This window comes from Balearica regulorum, chromosome 2 (genome assembly GCF_011004875.1).
Source record: "Balearica regulorum gibbericeps isolate bBalReg1 chromosome 2, bBalReg1.pri, whole genome shotgun sequence".
Taxonomy (NCBI): domain Eukaryota; kingdom Metazoa; phylum Chordata; class Aves; order Gruiformes; family Gruidae; genus Balearica; species Balearica regulorum.
Genome location: NC_046185.1, coordinates 14,728,489 through 14,743,639, shown reverse-complemented (window position 1 = coordinate 14,743,639; position 15,151 = coordinate 14,728,489). Strand labels below are relative to the sequence as shown.

The 15,151-nt window shown below is 44.2% G+C and overlaps 1 long non-coding RNA gene across 2 annotated transcripts; it reads right to left on the bottom strand.

Moving 5' to 3' along the window:
* Positions 1-1,855: 1,855 nt before the first annotated feature.
* LOC142600707 (uncharacterized) lies at positions 1,856-6,110 on the bottom strand. Of its 2 annotated transcripts, none has more exons than XR_012834267.1 (4): positions 5,377-6,110; positions 3,642-3,805; positions 3,139-3,229; positions 1,856-2,574 (listed from the first exon to the last, which is right to left on the bottom strand). It is a non-coding gene; the product is annotated as an uncharacterized LOC142600707 (long non-coding RNA). The 2 variants fall into 2 exon arrangements; XR_012834266.1 differs by lacking the exon at positions 1,856-2,574 and adding an exon at positions 2,889-3,033.
* Between the last annotated feature and the right edge of the window lie 9,041 nt (positions 6,111-15,151).

Genomic DNA, 15,151 nt, shown 5'->3' with positions numbered 1-15,151 from the left:
CCTTAGGAAAGGGATGGCACAGCCCCCATGGAGGGGTTCGGCTCCTCAGGACTTGGGGCCCAGCCGGGGTTCGCACTGTGGCCTGACGTGGGCTCTGTCTGCTTGAGGACACTGTGAGGAAGTACTTGAGCTAAAGCCATGACAGAGATAAGTAAAAACCACAGGCAAGCGCGATTGTTCCAATGGAAATGGTCTGCAGCTCAGAGATTCCAGAGGAAGTCTGCTGACATCCTTAAACCATAAGAAAAAGCCAAAAGTGGAGGCTCAGAAGACAGCAGCTTAGCACCACTGGGAGACAGTCCTCTGCAAGGAGCAGCACAGGACGCCTCTTCACCATCTTGTCCAGGGTGACCAGCTCCCCAAAGGCTCCCCAGCGTCTTGCTGCACGGGATATTAACGCTTGGCCTAGTAGTGTGTTAGTCCTAACCGCCTGCATTAGCTAACAAATAATTACTTTGTACTCCTAAGTTGTGTATATCTGCTTGCAGAGTCCCTCTGTGCTTGGTATAAGCCAAATCACCTAGATGAGAAGGTCATTCCACACTCGTGTTGGAACCAGAAGCAGGAGCCGGTGGGATGGAGCTGGCTCAGTTTGGTACCCAGCCGGGCAGAGAGCAGCTGTTGTTATATGTGACTGAGTCAGGCATCTTCTGCCTTCATAGTGGTGGCAGTGAGGCAATTGGCCTTGGAGAAAACTTTGACTGAAGTAATGAGATGCCTCTAACACATGCGCAGTGGCTTGTTCAAAGACTCAGCCATCTATCGTGTTTTCATGTTTTATTTCAGCTCTTGGAAGGTGGAAATACAGTCATTGTGTACACAGGAAACCTGAGGCACTCTGACTTTGGCCAGTTTCTACTAATATGTAGGTGCAAACTGATATGTGTACAGCTTTTATTTGAGACTGTTACGTTTTGCTTTAATGTAAATCTGTTCCTGCACACCTCTAAGGTAAACCAGAAAATCACTATTCTACCAAGTAAATGCTCACACAGCTACTAACTGTTTAAATAGCCGCTTAATTATGCTGCATTTAATTTATACCTTGATTTGTGCAGTTTTCCAATGACTTGCACGCTGCTTCTCCTTTCTGCTTTTCATTCTCTGGAATAAAAAAAAAGAGATTCTGATATAGCCAAGGAACTGATTCCAAGGCATGAATTCATGGAGTTTGTATCTTAAGACCTCTGCTATGTAACAGAAACCCAATGGGAAGAAAATCACTGAATGCTCTTCAGGAGTTGGCACTGATCTATGGTCAGGAACATTTGTACTACTTATTAATTTTTCCAACCAGTTTTCGTTATCCTAGTAATTCTGGTTGTAGATGCTTTTTATCTTGTTTCGTAAGGAGCTGAAATGTGTACGCTTGTGCTGCCTGCTGTCTTTCTCTGCCTGTCCCTCACATACTGCTCTGGAAGTTGCTGTTCAAGTTCAGGCAAATTTGGCAGGTAAAGTTCCTAGAAGTTTTGTGGAAATCAGTGGCTGGACGATATATTGGAGCCCCTACTTAGGGGAAAGCAGCTCTGATCCATTCTGAGAGGCAGCAGCCAGCTGGCCTATCAGCTAAAACATGGACATAAATCTATAGGAAACATGTCTCATTTCTCAGGAAACAACTTGTATTATGCTTCTGTTTTCACTGAGAACGCTTTAGAGCAGTGACCTACCTGGCTAACACTGATTTGTGTAGAAATTCAGAAAGTCAGTTTCTTGAAACACAGAGGAATCATTTAATGAATTTGGATTGCAGAGAAAATGAGAAGATGCTGAACTATCAACATTGCTGTTGATTTCTAAGGAAATCCTTACTATTTATAAGGATAAAAATCCAACTATTTATAAGGAAATACTTACACAGTACTACATCTGGAGTACTGTGTCCAGTTCTGGGCTCCCCAGTTCAAGAAAGACAGGGAACTACTGGAGAGAGTCCAGCTGAAGGCTACAAAGATGATTAGGGAACTGAAGCATCTTTCATATGAGGAAAGGCTGAGAGAGCTGGGTCTGTTTAGCCTGGAGAAGAGAAGGCTGAGAGGGAATCTGATCAACGCTTATAAATATCTAAAGGGCAGGTATCAAGAGGATGGGGCCAGACTCTTTTCAGTGCTGCCCAGCAACAGGACAAGGGGCAGCGGGCACAAACTGGAACACAGGAAGTTCCACCTGAACATGAGGAAAAATTTCTTTACTCTGAGGGTGACAGAGCACTGGAACAGGCTGCCCAGAGAGGTTGTGGAGTCTCCTTCTCTGGAGATATTCAAAACCCACCTGGATGTGATCCTGTTCAACCTGCTGTAGGTGATCCTGCTCTAGCAGGGGGGTTGGACTAGATGATCTCCAGAGGTCCCTTCAAACCCTACCGCTCTGTGATTCTGTGAAATGCCTGCTATGGTAAGGGAGCTTGGTAGTATCCTGAAATTATTTTATAATGATGCTGTGGGATTATTTATTTGCTCTGGAGTTGCTGTAGGATAAACAAGCACTGTTTCCACTTTGAGCTGGTATGGTGGGCTGAAACTGTCAGGGTTCAGGAACAGGTAACATCACAGTACAAGCTGGGATGAAACTCTCCTGCAGCAGAATGGAAGAAAGAGTTGAGGAAGCAATTAATTCAGTCATCCCATCTTAACGGATCACCAACTGAAGTCAGTCCCCCAGCGTGCACATCTGAGCCTTTAAGTGACTGCTGTGAGTGTACAGCTGAGAGGTACACCTCTTTTAACAGGTCTCAGTGTAAGGGAGTAGACTGGACTGCTAGACAGCCTGCATCCTCAGCTGGGCTAGGGAGAGGAGGCAGGAATGAAGTCAAGTCTCAAACAAGATAAGCTTTCATGTAGTTTTTCAATTGACTAATGCTAATGGAAATTAGTGTTAACAGAATCTGGTTGACTAACATTGAGTGAAGTTAGCAAAACAGAAAATGGATTGTGGAAGATTATTATAGTCTTGCCTTTGAAGTTCCTGGCCCTTCATAATGTTTCCCAGGACTCAAACATCAAGGATGTGAACAGCAAAATAAATGAAGGGCAGCTGTGACAAATCAAAGAAAGGAAGTTCAAATAACTCCAAAGCTCCACAACTAAGACATAAAACAAGGAACTGCAAGATAGTATATGTTGTAACAGTGCACATTACCAGTGTCGGGCTCTAGTCATCAGGCAGCACATTAGGAGGATGACTTCCCAGGTGTGATTTCAATTCAAGTGCTTGGGAACTCTGCAGTAAACTGTAGGGAGAAAATTGGGCTACATGAAATGGGGTGTTTAAATGTGAAAGGAAGATATACACACTAGAAACTTCTGAATGTCCTTCCAAGCACAACTTAGGTAGCCGTGAAAATAAAAAGATAATAAAACCAGCACTGGAAAAACTGGCACGGCACCAAAGTTGAATACCGTAACGTGTTATCAGCCTGGTGATAATTACACAATTCATAGTTACAGTTCCTGGAGGTTATTCCACAAGAGAGGCTCAGTTTGATTAAAGCCTCACAAAACTTAGTCCAAGGATTTATTTTTTCCAGCTGAAATGCCACCTGCAACATTTAAAATGAGACAGTTACATTACTATCCTGGTTTTCACTGAGACAGAGTTAATTTTCACCTATTAAATGACAGTTTCTCATTGTCTAGAAGTACCTGTCAGTGGACGTGGCCAGTGTGCTTCAACACCGAAGGTGACCATGGCAGCTGGACCTGCAGGTGTGACTGGAGTGAGAGCACGCGAGCTCTGAATGCCATTTCAGCACGTCCCAGGCTCCTGTGAGAATAACTGTCTACATCAAATGTGCTACATTTCCTTCCTGGGAAAACAAGAAGGAGAAACAAACCACCATAAAATACACTTACGCCATTGTCCAAATCCATGGTGCACACTTATCTTGACTAATGATCTAGTCTGTCTCAAATGTAAGAACTATGGAGTATCATTGAAGTGAACAGAAATAAGTTATGAATGATTGAAGACCTTTCTATACAACACATTGTAGAACTTGTGAGATGTGGTGAAAGTCAAAATGAGTGCAATCTACAACAGAGTTATGCATGTTCATAAAAGTTAGATGTGCTTGTCTCTTAATCACAGTGTTCTGGGTTTAGTCGTAGCTCAGGACCCAAAATAAACTCAGACCAACCAAATTGCCAAAGAATACATTCTTCTGCTCCATTGGAGTTGGTTACTGAGTGGCAAGGTTTTTGGCAGCGGGGGGGCTACAGGGGTGGCTTCTGTGAGAAGCTGCTAGAAGCTTCCCCTGTGTCTGATAGAGCCAATGCCAGCCAGCTCCAAGACGGACCCGCCGCTGGCCAAGGCCAAGCCAATCAGCACCTCTGTGATAACATATTTAAGAAAGAGAAAAACAGTTAGAGAGCGCTTTTGCAGCCAGAGAGAGGAGTGAGAAGATGTAAGAACATCTGCAGACACCAAGGTCAGTGCAGAAGGAGGGGGAGGAGGTGCTCCAGGTGCCGGAGCAAGATTCCCCTGCAGCCCGTGGTGAAGACCATGGTGAAGCAGGCTGTCCCCCTGCAGCCCATGGAGGAAGGATGAGGGGGTGTAGAGATTCCACCTGCAGCCCGTGGAGGACCCCACGCTGGAGCAGGTGGAGGCACCTGAAGGAGGCTGTGACCCCATGGGAAGCCCACGCTGGAGCAAGCTCCTGGCAGGACCTGTGGGTCCATGGAGAGAGGAGCTCACGCCAGAGCAGGTTTGCTGACAGGACTTGTGACCCCATGGGAGACCCACGCTGGAGCAGTTTGCTCCTGAAGGTCTGCACCCCGTGGAGGAGACTCACGTTGGAGAAGTTCGTGAAGGACTGTCTCCCGTGAGAGGGACCCCACGCTGGAGCAGGGGAACGATGAGTCCTCCCCCTGAGGATGAAGAAGCGGCAGAAACAACGTGTGATGAACTGACCGTAACCCCCACTCCCCGTCCCCCTGTGCCGCTGAGGGGGGCGGAGGTTGAAGCCAGGAGTGAAGTTGAGCCCGGGAAGATGGGAGGGGTGGGGGGGAGGTGTTTTTTAAGATTTGGTTTTATTTCTCATTCCTCTACTCTGTTTTGCTTAGTAATAAATAAGATGAATTCCCTCTCTAAGTTCGGTCTGTTTTGCTCGTGATGATAATTAGAGAATGATCTCTCCCTGTCCTTACCTCGACCCGTAAGTTTTTTTTCATTGTACCTTTTCTCCCCTGTCTAATGAAAGAGGGGAGTGATAGAGCGGCTCTGGTGGGCACCTGGCCCTCAGCCAGGGTCAGCCCACCACAGACATATTTTTACTTTTTATTTTTAACTAACAGCTAAAATAGCAGAGCAGTGGCTTGCACAGTCTATGTTCCAGGCATTGATTTATTTCTATATCAAGTCCCAGTAAAACCATAATACGTGATGATGTCAGCCAGCAAAGTACCACAAAGCACCAGATCACTCATTGCTACCTCAGGTAAGTGCTGTCTTGTCATTCTCAGTAGGCCAACAGGGACATGCAAAACAGTTACATTCAAATTAGGAGAAAATAAGCAGATGTAACCAAACCTAAACATTTGTGTAAACAATACAATAGCTTGGAGTATCTCAGTGACATCAAATTGGTTCTGTGCTGGAAACACTGGAGAAGAAACACTCAAGCACGAAGCTGGAGAGCACATGCTAAATTAGCAGGGGCACAAACACCTTCAGCATATTTGGAAAATTACTTTGAGAGTTTTGCGGTACTCAGCTGTGACAAACAAGAACCCAGATGCCCAATGCCTATGAGGCAACTAGCGCTTAGATACCTGCTCTGTTCTTATGTCACTTATCTGCAAGGACAGCATATGTAATTGCAAACAAAGGCAGAGGATCTGTCATGTTACACTGACATCATTCACGATAAGGTGGGGTAACCAGAACAAGCTGGTACCCGGGCTGCAGTCATAGCTTTTCCCAGTCTCAACCACTCAGCCAGGACATTCTTAGCTACAGAGCGTGTCCTCGCTGTGTAAACACCCATGCAGTGGGTGGGAAGGTGCTATCATTTCTGCCAACATTGGCATGAAAGAGCAGGACACTTTTTTCAAGACTATATTAATTATAGAGACACAATCCCTTTTAGGGTATATGACAGGCGTACATGTCATTTCATGCATGAGTACACCATGAAAGTCCTTTGCTCCATCTACATTTTCTAGACAGATCTCCAGAGAGCTTCTACCACAGCAAAAATTGTAGTTCAGCCTCAGCTGATTTTGCTAGTTGGCAAAATTAACAGCAATACTTTACTACGGGCCCTAAAATTTAATCACATAATACACCTACTGCTAAAATTATTTGAAACAGTGTTATCATTAGTATCTAGGAGATAAATGTCTATAGATAAATGGAATTAAATGTCATTTTTTAAAAAAAAATACTGTGTAGAGTGTTTTGTGGCTAATTTCAAGGCTCAGTCTGGAGACCTTATTAATAGTGATATACTAAATGTCTGGCAAGTTATCGTATCATCTCACTTCTTGATTAACTAGTATCTGCATAGTAGTAACCTCAGAAAGTTTTTCTGCAGTTAATGTATTATTATTTTTTTGAGGCATTGCTAGGGTTAATCATTACAAGTATATCCCAGCAAACTACATACTTATAATACCTGTATGAATCTAAAATAAATAAATAGATTAATTAATGTGAAAACCATAGCCATATTATGCAAAATATATTAAAAATCCCCAAACAAACAAACAGGAAGATGCATCAAATATTCTATTTGTGATGAGTATACAGTGGAGGAGGACAGTGGTTCAGGAAAATGACAGTGACAAATAGCAGGTGAAAACTCTAATGAGGACCATGAAGAAGCCAAGATAGGAAAAGCTCATGTCACAAGAGGAGCAGAAGCCTTACACAGGGAAAAATTCAAACAACAATACAAATGAGCACATCATAAAAATTCTCTCCAAAAACCCCAATGTTGGCATGATCTATAAACTGGAGAACAAATATCTGATTGTGTTAAATTCTAGTCATTTCTGTTGTTTCTGGGGTAGGGCCTTCTAGTCTCCCCCTAAGTCATGTTGAATAATTAGATCTCAGGGTGGACCCTTTGAAGAATTACCAGTTAGCTCAATTTTGTTATTCTCAGCATTCCTCCTGGTGCTGAAATGTTAGATAAGCAGGCTATTCCCCATCCTGCTCCCCGATATACCTAGAAGTCCTGCTAGTCTCGAGTCCTTTTTAGCCCCAAACCATCTGCTTGGCGTGAAAATGAAAAAAAAAAACTCCGCAGACATCTCTGCAAGAAACACTTTGTCCTGAAGATTTCCATCTACCTTCCTCATCAGGTATTACTAGGGCCTATGCTTAAAGCATGAATGTTCCTCCATCAATTGTATTTTTGATTCTTTTTTTTGTAGATCCTAACCATCTGTAGTTTTTTTTCTCCTGCTGCTGAATACTAGAGCTTGTCATGAGGCCAAACATTTTTCCATTGTAATCACTGTGTCAGTGAGTGGCTGGAATTTTTTCCTTACGACTCTGTGAGTAATGATAAGTAGTGAGTATATCACAAGGTATATCAATGTCTTGAGATGCTGAACAATTTGACATCATGTGGTAAGCTATAACCGGGACAACAGAAGTAACTTTCCATTCATCAGATGTTTGGCCTCTCAGATCTGCAGTGACTCAACTCGGAAAATAACTTCATTGCCTGTACAGTTAGGAGAGATCCTGGTCCTCTCATCTTCTCCCCTCTAGGTGTTGGAAGTTGGGTCATCAGTTCTGGCACGGACCTTGCCTAACAGAATTGCCTTCCCCCTGGAAATTGTTTGGTAAGTGGAGGCTGCTTTCATCATGAACTGCCTGAGAAGAGATGCTGCGTGAGGCTTGAGGAGAGATACCACTCTTCAAGCCCTCTTTGGAGACCTAAATGAGTTTCCCTCCCCTAAATTTAACAATTTGAATGAGAGAAACCTCAAAGGCAATTAAGAAACTTAGAAATCTTTAATTAAAAATTCTATGCAAGTTCCATTCCTGGAAGAGTGGGTGCTGGGATCTGCCTAATTGTGTTATAGGAAAAGTACAGGTATAGCTGATCCTATTCCGTGGTGGGGACATGCAGTAAGTGGGTCTCCTGAGATGCTTCCAGGTCAGTGTTCTATACTGGCATCTTTAAGAGTGATGATTTGGAGGGCTCCTCTCTAGAGAGAGGAATCGGTGCAGTCAAGGAGGAAAGGTGGTTGCTGTGGAGACAGGCAGCATCCCACTGTGAAGACAGTGGAATACAGAGGGGAAAAGCTCTGAGGGACATCACAAAGACGATTTATTCCTTCCACCTCCTACATCAGCCTGGCTCTGTTGCTCCTGTCTTCCTTCCAGCTTCTTCTCTTCCCTTCCTGATTCTCTCCCCCTCTTTTCTTCTGCTCAAGTCCCACTTCTGTTCTTAGTGAGACTCTCTTCTCCCCATTCCTTTTCTCTGCACAGCTCTTCCCCATACTTTTTTCTCCTCATTTCACTCCACTTCTCTGGGTGAACTCATGTTGGTGAAGTTCTTCCCAGAGAGGCTGTGGATGCCCCCTCCCTGGAAGTGTTCAAGGCCAGGCTGGATGAGGCTTTGGGCAACCTGGTCTAGCGGAGGGTGTCCCTGCCCATGGCAGGGGGTTGGAACTATGTGATCTTTAAGGTCCCTTCCTACTCAAACCATTCTGTGATTCTGTGTTTCTACAACTACAGACTGATTTTTGGATTTTCTGCTGAGACATTGAGAGCAGGACAGTGTTTCCAGTACAGTTCAGCCTTTGCAACATTATTACCAGGTTCTGTATTTCAAGAGACCTGAATTTGTTCTTATGAGAAAACCTTGCTATGCTTCTGCTTCATCCCAGTTATTTCTGTTGGTGCCTCCTTCCACCACTTCCTTTGGCACCCAATTTCCTTGACACAGAGCTGCAGCAAAGATTTCTGGTTGTCTGTAGCACCAAAAATACCTTTGGTTCAATAAAGGGACTGGTCATATCCGATTGTTTTGATATGTCAAAACAATCAGCGCAATGCGGTGTCTGATTTATTTTATAAACATGTTCTACTGAGCTTATCTCTGCTTCAGCACTCCAGGAGATCTGTAAATATTTTGAGAACCCAGGAGGTCCCAGACAAATACTTCCTTGCAAGGTGCTTTCGTAAAAGAGAATATTCACTTATCTAGTATTTTACTGGCTTTAATTTTTCATTTTGACTAGATTGGGTAGTTATTTTGGTGTTCATTGTGGAGCGAAACTAATGATGGACTCAAGTATGTTTGTCTTTGTAATCCTGTGCAAAAATTACATTGTCTAAAGATTATTCCCTTATAAAATTACCATGAGCTCCATTTAATAGTCCTTTTCTTTTGTCAAGCATCAACTGATGACGATTTTCTAACAGGCATTTTCATGATTTCCTAAAAGGACCACAGGGTGGCAGAGTGATTAAAAACATATCTGCTGGAGACAGTTCATTTCACAGACATAAACAGGCCGGAGTTAGGCACCCCGCAGTAGCTGCTGGTGATGATCATCCCGGTGGAGCTGAGTGATTCCGTGGGTTTGTAGCCTTCCTGACTTCTCGTGGCAATGGTGGCATACTTGCTATGCGCCGTGCCTGCTGGCGGGGCCCCAGAGAGGCCTGTCAGCCCCAGGAGCAGCTTCGCTGGCGGGCGTTCCTCAGCCACGGATGTCTCTGTGTGCCACACAGCCTCACCTAACGACAGGATGTGATGTGGTTAAGGATGGAGACAATGCTGAAACCTCCGCTTTGTAGAGTACTGTTCGACAAAGATTGTTTTTCTTTATTAAAAAGCCTCATCAGTAATATAGGAATATGATTCTGTATCTCACGGCAGCAGCTGTTTGGCATCCTGTCAAACTGTTTGCATCCGTTCCGGCCACCAGCACCACATATGCAGAGATACGTGGGCACTGCACGCTCACACCCACCACCCACCCCAAACCCTGGCTGTGGTGCTCACTCTAGGGCACAGAAGAGCCAAGTCACCTAAGGTAGAGTGTGCTCCGTCATGGGAAGGGTGGAAAGAGCAACAGTCATCAGAAACTCGGGCTGAGAAGCAACGATAGGTAGCAAAGGACTAGTAAGGAACAGTGTCTTAGACTGAATCTCAGCTCTTAGGTGTTGCCTCCCAAAAGAGAAAAAAAAAAAAGTGCCTGAGTGTTCAGGGCTGGTTACAGCGCAGAGTCAAAGCGTCAGGTCAAGCCACAGCGGTTTAAGCAAACCTTTTTGATCTTGCAACCAGACATCAGAGCGCATTAGCGCCGATATAGCTGGGGACAGCTTAAGAAGCTGGCTTTTACCACTTAGCTACTAGGTGTTGTCTTCACGCTTGAGATGTGGTTTGGAAAGCAGTTCCTTCTCAGCTCTTAGTCACACTTCCCAGCTGACTCACACCTCCCAGCCCATGCACTAAGCTGGATACTACAAAAGCCCTGGCCTACAACCTGGGCTAAACGTACGATGTAGACATAGCTCAGGTGAATGAGTTCATAATTGCTATCAGTTAAATGCAGAATAAAATAAAGAGAAAACAAACCAAAAAAGAACCGCTGGAAATATATACGAAATCTCCAAAGATTAAGGTTTCAGCCAGTTTTACAGGTGCTTTTTGACAGATAAATACTTTTGTGATGCTCACAATTAGAAATTATTGTAAAACTACTGAATATATGAAATAAGAGGAATTAGAAAATATTCCAAGTATAATACATAAGTAGAGAGGCTCAAGTGTGTAGAACAAATGGCATTGCCGGCACCGGGTAGTGCAAAATGCTGGTTTAGCAGACCATAATGTCAACTAAAGTTATTTGGTCTACTGGTCTGATGTGAATTTCTGATCTTTTATCCTATTGAAGCTGTTTGTTTCCATGAAATATTTATCTGTTCACAGGTGCAAGCACTAAAACATGTACCCACCTCCTGGTCATGCTTTAACTGTCACCCTGCCCAGGAGTCTCACCATCTCTCTCTGGCACAGTGTTTGAACATTTAACACAAAATGGAAAAGCTGAGTAAGGACAGGCTTAGAAAGCCCCTTTCAGACTGTCTCTGCATATCTCAGGATCAAACTGCCTTTTTCTCTGCACTTCAGCTCACAACAATTACCAGGTCAGTGACACATGAAATGTAAGAATCTAAACAGATATGAGTCTCACTCTGGTGTTGAAATATTGGACAGATTGTGGTAAATTCCTCCTGTTATCTCACCGTGGTGGCTTTTGCAGAAACTTCAATATTATAATAGAAAAAGAGAAGTTTAAAACATACCAATTTTTTTTTTTCTGAAAACTTACTAACTTTTCCTGTGGTTTATCACGAGAGTAAAATTAGCTTGGCCAGATGCATTCAGTCCTTTGAATCACACAAGCACTGATTCTTCTGACCGGTTCCTAGCAGACAACTTAAATTGTTCAAACTTAGAGCAGCAAATGAGCAGCAATGAATGTAATCTGTGCTCTGCCAAGAATGGGAAATACTATTGTACGTAGCCTGAAAAGTAGAAGGGAGACTGGACAATACCTAGTAGTTCCTGTGGTTCCTCTTGCCAGGCCCCTAGTGCTGAGGAAGTGAACCAGTTGAAACACAAAGACCAGTGAGTTCTCTTTGCAAATAAACATGGGAATATAGAAAAAAAAAAAGAAACCCAAAACACCCCACACTCATTTTCCATGAGGGTTGCAAGACCTACTTAAATGAAAGCCCAAAACTTATTTTGTATTTGTCTTCCTCACTAAGAGGGACCAAGTATTTTTAAATTTGATGTTTGTATAATGCTGGCTCCTATACAAAAGATGTTAAGAAAAACACAACTGTTAACCTATGGAACACCTCACCTGCTAAGGTCTTTTCTCCCTCAAGTGCTTCACCGTCTTTTGCATGAGGTGATCAATGCCTTAATGATTTGTCTGTCATTTTCCTGTTTAAAAAGCTCTAGTCATCCCAGGAAAGGAAAGACAAACAACCTTATATGGGAGTCAGGAACAATGTTATAGGAGAAATGAGAAGTACACACACGAATATTGGTTAATTTTTTCATACGAATGTCTCATGCTAAAATAAGCTTGCAGAAAATTAATTAGTGAGACTACAGAATTAATTTGTGAAATCTCAGATTAATTAATCAAATCTAAATGTAGGTCACAGAGGCAATACTCTTTAAAGCAGTGAAAGCAAAATTCTTATTTCACTATGTAAACATTTAGTGTTTCACCACTTGGGCATTTACTCAGTGAGATAAGAAAGTTTATATAAATTACTAGAATGTTTTTTAAAACCAGTACTCTAATACAATGTCCTATTCATGCATGATGTTCCACAGAGCATCATGACCTCGAGGGTTCGAATGTATAGCCCAATACCTTACTGCATGCCAGAGAGCCTCCAGCATCATTAAAAGTCACTGGAAGACACTTGATCTTTCCCTCATGCCTGAGGTACCAACTCTCCGCCAGACCTACACAGCTCTTCTTACTCTCTTGATGTTGTGGAAGATGAGTTTTAAAGTGTCCCAGGGCTCCAGCTGAAAGATCTGCCATGCTGTTGGCTGAGGAATGCCGTACTGTTAGCTATCTACCTTCATCTCCCCCAACTCCAGCCATGCTATGGTAAAATGCATGTTCAGATGGTATGTTCAGATCTAAAATAGACATCAACTCCTAAAACTGATTCTGTATTTCTCAAAAAAGACATCAATCCACTTCCTGGAGGTTAACTCAGACAGATGTCTCTCTCTCTTGCTGTCAGGATTTCAGGCTCTGCATGTGCTGTCCCACCACTTAGAGGAGCGTCTGAGTCTTGGTGGACAGTCTCCCCTGGGAGGATGGGTCAAGACAGTGTAATCTTTTGCTGGACTTTATGTTCTGTACATTCAAAACAAACAAGCTACAAACATCTAAACAGGTTATTTTATGTAGCTCATTACTGGCTTGTGGCTGAAATGTGACCCTTTGGGGTTATATTAATTAACCATTTTTTGGGTGACAGCAGGCTTAGAGGGACCGATACCCAATTCCCTCTTCTTAGGCACACTGTAACTGTAAGAAATTTCAGTGTGGAACAAATTACAAATGGGATATCAGTGTGCAAAGGCAAACATGGCCATGTATAATCATTAAATGATTCAGTACAGGAAATTGCACTGGCCTGCATTTTCTAAGTTGCAAGACTACGCAAGGGAAGATGCGCATTTCAGGCTGCAGCTCCACAAGCACCTTGCGTCAAGCCAATAGCTTGTCACTGCCCAAAGACAGCTTTGTCCCCCTTTTCCTCTCCCTCTTCCTCCTTTTCCGTTCCTGCTCCCAGCTGCCCAGGCCCACTCCACCTCGGTGCCAGCTCTGGCACTCGGACCCTACAGCCATCTGCACAGCTCTGCGCACTAGCCCAGAAGAAAACCTCCACTTTCTGGTACTTTTCTTCCTGTTAAGTGAATTGAATCGCAGCAAGCAGAGGCTCTAAAAGTGGGGAAACTAGCATAAGACACATTGCAGATTGTGCCGCCAGAGCCAAGAAGAACGGTGTATCGCCTTTCAGCAGTGGTGAAGAGCTGAATCAGCCAACCCCAGGTGATGGAGCCGAGGGCTTACCCAGAAATGGTCTGCAGTGTACAATAATATTCTCTTGAAATTATCTTTCCTTCAGTCATGTGATGAAGTGCTAGATAAAAATTGCTGTGTAAATTCTTTGTCTGAAAGATAAGGTCAGATGAGATGGGTGTTTCAATTCCCTTTTTGTTTCCAGGTCTGTCAATCCGTACTTGGTAAGTTTGTAGTATGAGTGGAATTAGAGGGAGTTTGCAAGTATTTAGATTAAATACATGTCTTCCAAATTTACAGCAAGCAAGCTTAAGCTGTAGTGTTTACAGGCCTAAGGTGTCCTCTCATGCTGGCCCGTTCCCTGAATGAAAAGAAGGCAGATTCAGTTCTTCTGCCTTTGCCATCCATGGATCTCTAGTGCTCTTTGAGACTTGGAAAGGTGCTCATTAGAACGACTACACCGGGTGGAACCAAAGGTCCATCTAGTCCAGTATTTATCTCAGTGGCTGTAAACAGGTGCTTAGGGAACAGCAAGGAAAGCATATATGAAACATTTTGCAAGTGCTTGCCTAGCTTCCGATTATTTTTAGAACAGAGAATTTCCTGAGCTGGATGTGGCTGCTGTCTGCTTAGTAACCCTCTGTAGATTTCTTTTCCAAGTACTTGTCCATTTTTTCCTTGATGCCAAGTCCATTCTTTTACATCCAGAGCCTCCTTTGGTAATAAATACCGCAGCTCTACTATGGGCTGTGCAGGGAACCATCTTCTTCCCATTGCCTGCAGCCTGGTTGCTACAAGATTCACTTCATTCCCTCTTACTTCTTCTCTTGGTACTGAAATGATGGTCTGGGTCCTGAATTGATGACAATATTGCACACACTTAAGCTTATGCAATTTCCATGCACACAGAGTATGTGCAGGCAGAAGTAAAGGCAAGGAGTGGGCAATCAAGGTATATCTTAATTGCACGTGGTTGTAAATGAAAACCATGGTTGGACCACTGCAGAAGATGCCTCCTGGACTTTTTTTTTGTTTCAAAAAGGCTGGGGTTTTTTTTCCCCATCAAAAATGTTGACAAACAGCACTCATGACCTTGCATTTTACTTCCCATTGCCAAGAGTAAATGCTGAGAGGAATGCTCCTCTGCCCTCTCAGGAATTCTGCATCCGCTGTCGCCTGGAGACAAAGAGGTGAGGTGGGCAGGGGACCAATGTCTGAAAACAACCCCGGGGTAGCAGATGAGCAGAAATCCGCACGGCGAGAGAGCAGGAGCAGTTTTTGAGGGTGAAAATCCGGACCAATAGCTCCCTCTGTGCCCCCCCCCCCCCCGCCTCGTATCGCCAAGGGTAGCTGCCGAGGCACAGCGCGCAGGACCTGCGGCAGCAGCATCCCACCAGACCCGGCAGCCCAGCACCCACCAGCCGGCCCGGCTTCTCCCGGGCGCGCTTTTCCTCCGTTGAGCCCGTCCTCCCCGCGTTGAAGGGAGGCGGCGGGGACTTCGCACCCGCGGGAAGGGAGTCACGGGAGGGGAGCTGCTGCGGCCGCCTTCTGTCCCGTCCCCCCCCGCCACGCCGGGGCAGAGGAGAGCGGAGCGGCGGAGCTGCCCTGGCCGC